The sequence below is a fragment of the Triticum dicoccoides genome, chromosome 2B (genome assembly GCF_002162155.2).
Source record: "Triticum dicoccoides isolate Atlit2015 ecotype Zavitan chromosome 2B, WEW_v2.0, whole genome shotgun sequence".
Lineage (NCBI taxonomy): Eukaryota > Viridiplantae > Streptophyta > Magnoliopsida > Poales > Poaceae > Triticum > Triticum dicoccoides.
Window position 1 is genome coordinate 309,228,567 of NC_041383.1, and position 9,071 is coordinate 309,237,637.

Sequence of the window (9,071 nt, forward strand, 5' to 3'; positions counted from 1 at the left end):
GAGCACATTGCACAAAGAGCGGAGGGTGCAGAGGCAGCACGGCAGCGATCACACGGGAAATTTTACCCAAGTTTGGGCCGTCGCGAGACGTCAAACCCTACTCCTGCTTTGGTGGATTGATGAGAGGACCGTGGTGGAGACGCAGTGCTCTAGCCCGGCAGGGTTGCCTCGGGGCGAGATCAGCTATACGCGCGTGTGTGTACAAAGGTCTGAATCCTTTCTCAGGTTGCCATGGCCCTCCTTTTATAGATCAAGGGGTCATCACAATGGCAAATCAGTCATTGTGTACTAATTAGATAGCAAACAGTGGTATCTTACCTAACTCTATAGACAGGACAATGCGCATTAAATGCGCCGCTTAGTGTCACATCATAGCGCAGCCCGGCAAGCTTTGTCGGGACGTTCGGCCACCTTTTCGCCTATCTGCATGACACATCTCTGGACGGGTGTCATTTGGAGCTGATTTCCTTCGGAAGTGGCTGCCATGTGTCAAATAACAGCCAGTTAGTCACTTGGGGGCTCGACACCGCACCGACCGATGACTTGCGTTGTTGTGAGGTGGAGCGGTGGAACCTTGGCGGGGTAGTCCACCCTTAGCGTTCCCGGTAAACTTGTCGGGGCAATCTTGAGACTTGTCTTCGGGGCAACCTTGACCCCGGCAGGCTCGCCTGCTCGGCAAGGGAGGTTTTTGCTTAGTGGTATCTTTCTCCTTCAGCTTGACTTGGTCTTTTTGATCCACTCTTAGATTTCTCAAAGAGCTATCTCTTCTGCTTGGTCTCGTCTTGGATGTTGTAAGCTGTCGGGCTGGTGGTTTGCTGTCCGTGCACAAGTCACGGGAAAACATACACCCTATTTGTGTACCCCGACAATCTTGAACGAGAAGCACAAGATATATAGCTCAGGTGAAACTTGTGAAGAAACATCAAATTCAGAAGGAGAAGGAACTAAAGAAAAGGATGATGACTATGACCCCTCAGCAGCTGTTGCAATTGCAAACTGAAATCCATCAATTGTCTGAAGAATATGAGAGACAAGCTAACCATTGTTGTGGCGTGAAAGAAAGATTCATCATTGCCTCAACAAAGGTTGTTGAAGACCACAACAAAAGAGAAGCTGCCAAGTTTGTCATGACACCACCATCTAGTTCCTCGGCTCTACCTCCAATAGCACAGGCTAGTGTGACTGCGCCTTCGACTACTGAAGAGACTGCCAGGGCAACTGACCAAGTTTCGCCTAAATAAACTGAAAAAACAACTGCTAATGTTGTGACTGAAGAAATTCCTAGGGCGACTGCAAGTGTCGCGCCTAAAGAACCTAACAGGGTGACTACATCAGTCACACCTGATGAAACTGCTCCAACATGTTCCTCAGCAGCAGCTCCAACAATGACTTCATCTTTGAAACTTACCACCTCCTTCTGCATCAGAAGTGAAGAGGACAAAGGCTGCTGAGCGTGAAGCAAGGAAGAGAAAGGCATCAGCTCCACCTGTGCCTGAATCCCTGAAGAAATTGAAGATGGCAACATTGTCTTCAGTTGTCATTCCTATTGAGGCAATTCCAATCTCATCAGCGCCCCCTGCTCGCAATCTTGAGAATCTTCAAGTGGTTCCATATGGGGTGGATTATGAAATCCCTCAGGCTGATGAAGAAGATGAAGATGCCCATTCTGCTGCTACCACAGAGCAAATGGATGAAGAAATTGAGGTTCATGTTGATGTATCAATGCCTCAAGATACTACTCAAAGTCCTCGGCGAACTCCGCTGATTGAAGAAAATGAAGAGGAATTGGAAATTGATGGCGAGACTACTCCTCCAATCCATGACGAATTTTTGGAAGCAACTCCCCAAATTCATCCCTTGCCACTCCCTCACCTGAGAGCCTCAGTTTCCTCGGTGCACTGAAGAAATTCCTACTGGCTTTGAGAACAACAACCAACGCTCCTCAGCATTCTCGAAGAAATTCTAGCTGCAACAGCTGACGATATTGCTCATGATGACCCTGATGTTGATATCTCCAATGCGTCTCCTCCCCGTGCCGACTCAATTCCTTCAGCACACACTAACACAGTTCCAACCGCTACAGCTAAGGACGTTGCTCGTGCTCTTGCAATCACATATCCCAATGACTCAACTGGGTCCCGACGACCAAAATTCGATGTCAGAACCAAGAGGCACAATCTTCAACCCGTTCTCGTGATGCCCAAGATTGGCAAAGGCCTCAAGCGGCCAAAGTTTGATAGTGCCCAATTCTTCAAAGAGAAGAACTTCATTGGCGAGTCACCCTATGACTCGGCCAAACTGAGGCGTTTAAGGTTCTGGACGAAGACACAGATGAACTTATATGCCTCATTGATGTTTGACAAGAAGAAAGTATGCCCGCATCACCATATTCCTCATGTGGATATGGAGTCAATTCCATGCTTTCGACCAGTTTTGGCTATTCTTCATGATGTCGGTTTACTAAATTTCTGCAGTAACGTCTGTGACTGGAATGAAGAACTGATTCTTCAATTATACACAACTGTGCATTTCTCTAGCAATGCTGACGACACTGCAACTTGGGCTCTGGACTGGATGAGTGAAGACACTCAATTCAAAGCACCAATTAATGAATTGCTTTGTGCTATTCCAGTGGATCCACCCCAAGAAGGAGCAAATAAAATTTAGGAAGAACCTGAGCTGCCAAATCACCTGATGCAAGTGCTGATGAGGCCTATGGCTGAAGGAAGTGCTCTAAGGACAACCTTCCTTGTGAAGGATTTGCTATATGTGTCGAAGACTGTCTATCGTATTCTGGCAAAGACCCTCAGTCTGATCAAAGGCCACAATTCCAACACTGAATAAGTTGTGGGAGTTATGAAAAACATGTTGTTTCACATCATACATGGAACTCCCATCAACATTCATGATTTCTTCCTAAGGACCTTGGTCACTGTCGCTCGGTCTCCTTTTGAATTGAAGCCGTATGCACCATGGATTATGAGATTCATCAGATCCCAGTCTTCAATCCACTACAAGGCTGATCGTCAGAATCACTTAAGTTATTTGCTTGTATTTGAAATTCTTCAAAGCACACTGTCCACAGTACCTGGCAAAGGCAAGAATATTATTGGTGAAGGAATTCGTCCCCTTGATGGACAATTTTGTCAACCTATTTCCAGCTCCATAGCTGATGAATCTACAAGCCAAGATACTGCAGCAAAAGCTTCAAGGCCATCTTCTTCATGAGAAGCACCACGTGTCATGACTGGTCGTGAGTTGCTCATAAGTCTTCATCAGAAAGTTGACAAGAATCATCGTTGGGTTAAGCGTCAGCTTGTTGCCATTCAAGCCAACATGATTGTGGCGCATAACACAGTGCGCAAAAAACGTTATTATCTTCACAAGATATTTGATAGATCATGGGCCACACTATCACATCTCAAATTAGCTGGAGAACTTGTTGCTAAATATTTTCAAATGAAATTTTATTTGGCTGAACCGCCAAGAAAGAAGTCCAAGAAAACTCAAGTTCCTCCTCTAATGTCGAGCTCTGAGTCTTCATTGCGCTCCACCGACAAAAATGAAGTCGTCGAAGACACTGTTGTTGGTCCTTCTGCATCGTGCGACCCCAATAATGTTGGCACTCCCTTGACCTCACCTTGATAATTTTCTTAGGGGCACTAGTTCTCAAATTCCTCACCTTTTGGTCATTTGCTGACAAAGGGGGAGAAGTTTGAGTTAGTCTTCAAGCGGGTCATTATATGGGATGTTTTTGTCTAAGTTGCAACTCTTAAACTTTTCTGGATGTGCTCTCTGATGAGTTGTAACTTAATAATTGTTGGTCGTCTGACTCTTTTGCTTCATTTGATATGCATGCTCTGATCTTAAATATATCTTCTCATGCACGCACAGTTTCGTCATACACCAATTTTCATCATGCATTCATATTCTTAAAATATCATATGATCATGCATGATTGGATTCCAAGATATAGGGGGGGATCTCCACGATTTCAACCTGCCATGTGCATTTGCAATCATAAGCAAATTCCTTGTATGCACATCTTCTGGGGGAGTTCCTCAATATCTTGTAACCAATTTCTTCAAACTTTGTTTTTACACTTCAATTATTTTTACTCCCGCTGAAACCTAACCAATTTGTCATCAATCGCCAAAAAGGGGGAGATTGTAAGTGCATAAAGTGCCCCCTTGGTGGTTCTAGAGTATTGAAGACAAATAGGTTGAGGAACTAACGTGTTTGTGAGTATACACAGGAAATAGAGTCCCTGAAGATTTTGTTTAATACATGGAAGACGACCCCTAAAAATGGATTTCTTCAAGTGAAGAATTTGGTGATGAAATTGGTACGGCCTTTGAAGAAATTGATGTGAAGACTTTGAAGCTTGAAGACTTTGTTTTCATAGTTTCTTTTCTTCTTATTTGAGTCAAAGAAAAAATTGTACTGTTAATGGGAGTCTAGGTGAGACATATTTCACATTTCCAAAGTGATGCTCAAACCTACTCAAACCCATACACAAAACATGCATTGAGTGATGCCTTTGGAAATCTCCAGTATAGTTGACGCTTTTGCTAGCGATAGTGATGAAGTTCATTTGGTCACTGATGAATTTGGTCATGCTGAGGAGTTAGGAGTTTGCTCATGCGTTTTTCCTGAAAATGAGGAAATTGAGTGCCCTGACGAATTGAGAGTTCAAATTCCCACCATTGTCGCGCTGCGTGCGAGCTGTCGAGTTGATCCTTATCCTGACAACGGTCGAATTAGAGAAGGCCATTTATGACAATTCATGTCGGGTCACCCCCTGGCTATAACTAGTCGTCCCCCACAACCACTTGTTGGTTGGCTGCTCCGAGGGAACTTGAGACTTGTCATAAGAGAGCAACCCATCCTCGGATGATTTTGAGAAAATCCCAAGTGAGGAAATACCCAGAGCCAAAGTGATTGAGCATCACTGAAGAGATTGATATGTGTGATCCGACGCCAGTTACCTTTGAAGACTGTCATTCTTCCAGACGGTTAGGCATCAAGTTCTGAGTACACCAAGAGTCATTATGGTGTGCTAGTGAACAAGTCTATGAAGGTTTGGAAGTCTACCTTGAAGAATTTCCATGAGTGATTGGGCGAGGACTAAGCAACCTTAGCTCAAGAGGAATACGGTGAGGATTGTGTGTCCTATGAGTTATGACTCAGCCGCCTCAACCAGACGTACAATTGATGCAACAACTAGAACTGGTCTACAAAATTCCATTGTCTTCACATAGCCTACTGTCGTGGAATTAACACGTCAGATGTCCTAACGTAAGGACTTTGTCGTGAGGCCAACACATCTATGTGGTAGCTTGAGAGGGGTTGAGCGGAATCGAGAGACGCAACACGTAAGACAAGGGTTTAGACAGCTTCGGGCCCCGGGAAACATCATCCGGTAAAAACCCTACATGATGTTTGAGGCTAGATCTCATTATCATCACGAGGGAATCGCCGTAAACCGGCTCTCCTCTAATTGTGTCTAGCCCTAGAGATTGTTTCTTTCTTGTCCCTCTTTGGGGAGCCCTGCCCCTCTTATATAAGTTGAAGGGGCGGGTTACATGTAGAGTCCATCTCGGACTAAGACTTAAACTATTTTGACTTCCTTTCCTAGGCTTCTTAACGTCTGCCGGTTTAACATTGTCTGCCAGTTTAACATAGTCTGCCGGTTTAACATTGTCTGCCAGTTTAACATTGTCTGCCGGTTTACCACCAGCCGGTTTACCGTCTGTCTGAGCCATCTGTCTTGACTCTCTGCCGGTTTACCACCAGCTGGTTTGCCGTCTATCTTAGCCATCTGTCTTGACTCTCCGCCGGTTTACCATTCGCCGGTTTACCAAGTCCCAGCCGGTTTACAACTCCAGCCGGGTCATACCATGGGGTATATCCCCGACATTAGCCCCCAGTTTAATTTGGATTTATCCATGTTAAACTAACTCTGATCATCCTTAAGTCCTTGTTACTTCCTTCTCTAGAAAATCCGGTTTGATAGACCAGCTTCATAATCAACTTGCTGGCATTAGTTTCTCATAGAAAATATATTGTGAAGAATAACTTCTTTGACTCAGCTCCCAATGACTTTAACAAAAATAATGGTCCTTGAAATCCTCATCTGATCTTCAGCCGGTTTAAGAATGTAGAACTTGCCGGTTTATAAATATTGATAGCACCGGGTCATACTTGTAGTTAACCTCCAGCTTGAAAATATACCTCTTATATGACTATCACTTGTAGCCCCCATGTTTTAAGAAGGTAGCATAGCAACAGCTTAAGACTTGCTTCAATATAAATATCACAATCTTGAAGAAATCCAGGTTGTTCATCTCAATCACTAGTCAGAATTGAGTATTCCACATATGTAGCCCCCAAGTGCCGGGTTGTCATGCTTGCAGCAACCTGGGACTTGTAATTTCCTGATGCTCATCAAAACTTCAACCAGTGTAGCCCCCAAGGGCCGGGTCTTTATGCAATAATGAGTAGGTACTTTGTAAATATTATCATGTAAACTGGAGTAGCAACGTGTAGCCCCCAAGGGCCGGCTCAGTAAGATATTACTGAGCTGGGACTTTGTATATAATTCATTGATAATAACATCATATGATGTAACCCCCATCATGGGGCTTGAATTCATGTCCACAAGGTTAAGAGCCTTGTGCTTTACCAACTGAGTAGGGACTTTGCAAATATAATGGATAAAGAGCTTTGTACCTTAAATTGTTGACAGAGGCAATATGTAGCCCCCAAGGGCCGGCTCATTATAATGTGATGAGTCGGGTCTTCAATAAGGTGAGCAAAAAATGACTTTGCATTAGCCCCCCAAGTGTCATGGTGCATGCTTGCAGCGACATGAGACTTGTGTATTTGATGTAATCTCAACTTAAATAATGCAGCCCCCAAGTACCGGTCGTAAGCCTGCAGTGACTTGGGACTATTCCTTTGTAGAATGAATCATACCCATTGATAAAATAATAGCCATTGCGCTGAAGCGACTTTGAAAACCTCAATCATAATATTGGTTATTGATAACCATAATAAAAATCCAGCCATGTTGGCTATTAAAGATTTGAATAATATACCCAATGATTTATAAGCGCATGATTCCAATGGCGCAATCCAAATATATACTGGCGACTTATAGTCCAAAGCTAGGTTGGGTTAATAAACACCGGTGATTTGTATTTATGCTTTATTCAACCTGTTTCTGCATACAACAAGTTTAAAGTGTCCTGGCGGTTTACCATCGGACGGGTCATAATGCCCAACATATAACCTGGGTTTATAACCAAGGCTGCACTTAAGAATAATCAAATATGAAATATATCATACCTGTGACATTGAATCACATCGTTGGTTTACCAACTTTTTGTAGTAAGGGTGACAACCCAAATCTTGAGTATGATAACTCCCCTCATATTTTGCCGGTTTGTAATAAAACCGTGTCGGGTTGTAATAAACACTGGATGACCATCCTGGCGACTTATAGTCAATGCCAGACCGGATTAAGAGATGCCGGTTCATAATGGATTATGTGCTAACAGCTGATAACTATAAGCCATGCCGGTTTAAGAAACACCGGGTTGATGTAATGACATATGGTCTGGCCGGGTTAGTAGACACTATTCCTCAACCCTCTCTTACATCATTCCACTATTGAAGAATTTGTGATCTATGCTCTGGCGAACTTGAATTGGATTATTTCATCACGCTATCTTTCATTTCCTCAGTTCATATTCTTCATGCGTGTATGATTATATGATTCCATGTTCTTCACTCTTATGTATCTTGTATGCATGTACTCTGATTCTGTGATGACTTAGTTACCCTTGTGTCTCTATTTGTTCACTGCGATCTTCATCAAATTCTTCAAAGTTTGACGAATTTCTAAAAATCTCCCATTCACCCCCCTCGGGAGATAACCTACGCTTTCAAGACCGTGTCGCCCGTTGCCACAACCACGACCACTTCAATCCTCTAGCTTAAGAAACATTCCCATCTTTTCTTATGTGGTCAAATCAGGCCACCATGAACACCATATTACACATTGTTACCGAAAAAGGCTTTTGCCCCGCTTTATATATAAAGCAAACCACTAGAGCCACAAGACCCCGCAAATGTTCACACCGCGCACACATGCAAAGGTAGCAACACACTACATTATTTGGACATGTGATTCATATGACAGTAAAGACTATAAGACGAGCCAGACGTGGGCCCAGTGGCTAGATAGTTTCATAATTCATACTTTCAGTTCCTTCAAGTTCAACTCTGCTTTGTTATTTTGTAATGGAAATGCAGAAGTTGTTTGGTGCAATCCATCTCTCCGTTGAAGTGATGTTTTTTACCCATATGTTGTTCAACTATAATTTGTACTATGTTGTTAATTGACTAGATGAACTGCACACCTAAATGCAACACTCATTGAAAGATCCATCATCACGGCTTCTTGCAGTGGGTGTGTGGCTAGTGTTCATGGCAGCGGTGTGCACGAGTGCGGTGCAGGCAGCGGCCAAAGCCGCATCCGCGCTGCGAGTACGATGTTAGCACAGAGGTTGGCATCCTTTTTTCGATAATGTACCTTCATGAATGTTGACCATAGAATCCATCAAATGCTTTACTTAATTTCCAGAATGTCTTGTTTTGCCACTTGGTTGTGCGCCTCCATGCACAATTGGTCTCCTAACTGCATGCAGACAAATACAGTCTTAGAGCGGGCATTGCAAATTTCTACACTGGTGAGAAGCATGTACGGCGAGCAAACTGCCGAGGCAAGCGGGTGTCGAGCTTCATATGGTGTTTTCTACGCTACTACAGGTCAACCCCGCGTAGCAAAAGATTAGGATGATCAAGTTTATCTTGATGCATTCATGCACAACAATGTTGACGAAATGCTCATATGTGTAGATTTTGGTGATAAGATGGATGCAAAATTAGTTACATCGCTTTTTCAAGATCTTAAGAGAAATAAAAGCAAAAAATGTGAGCTCTCTAAAATTGTTGGCCATGCCATCGAGTTCACTAGGATTTTATGCTCACTGAATTCTTTCTTT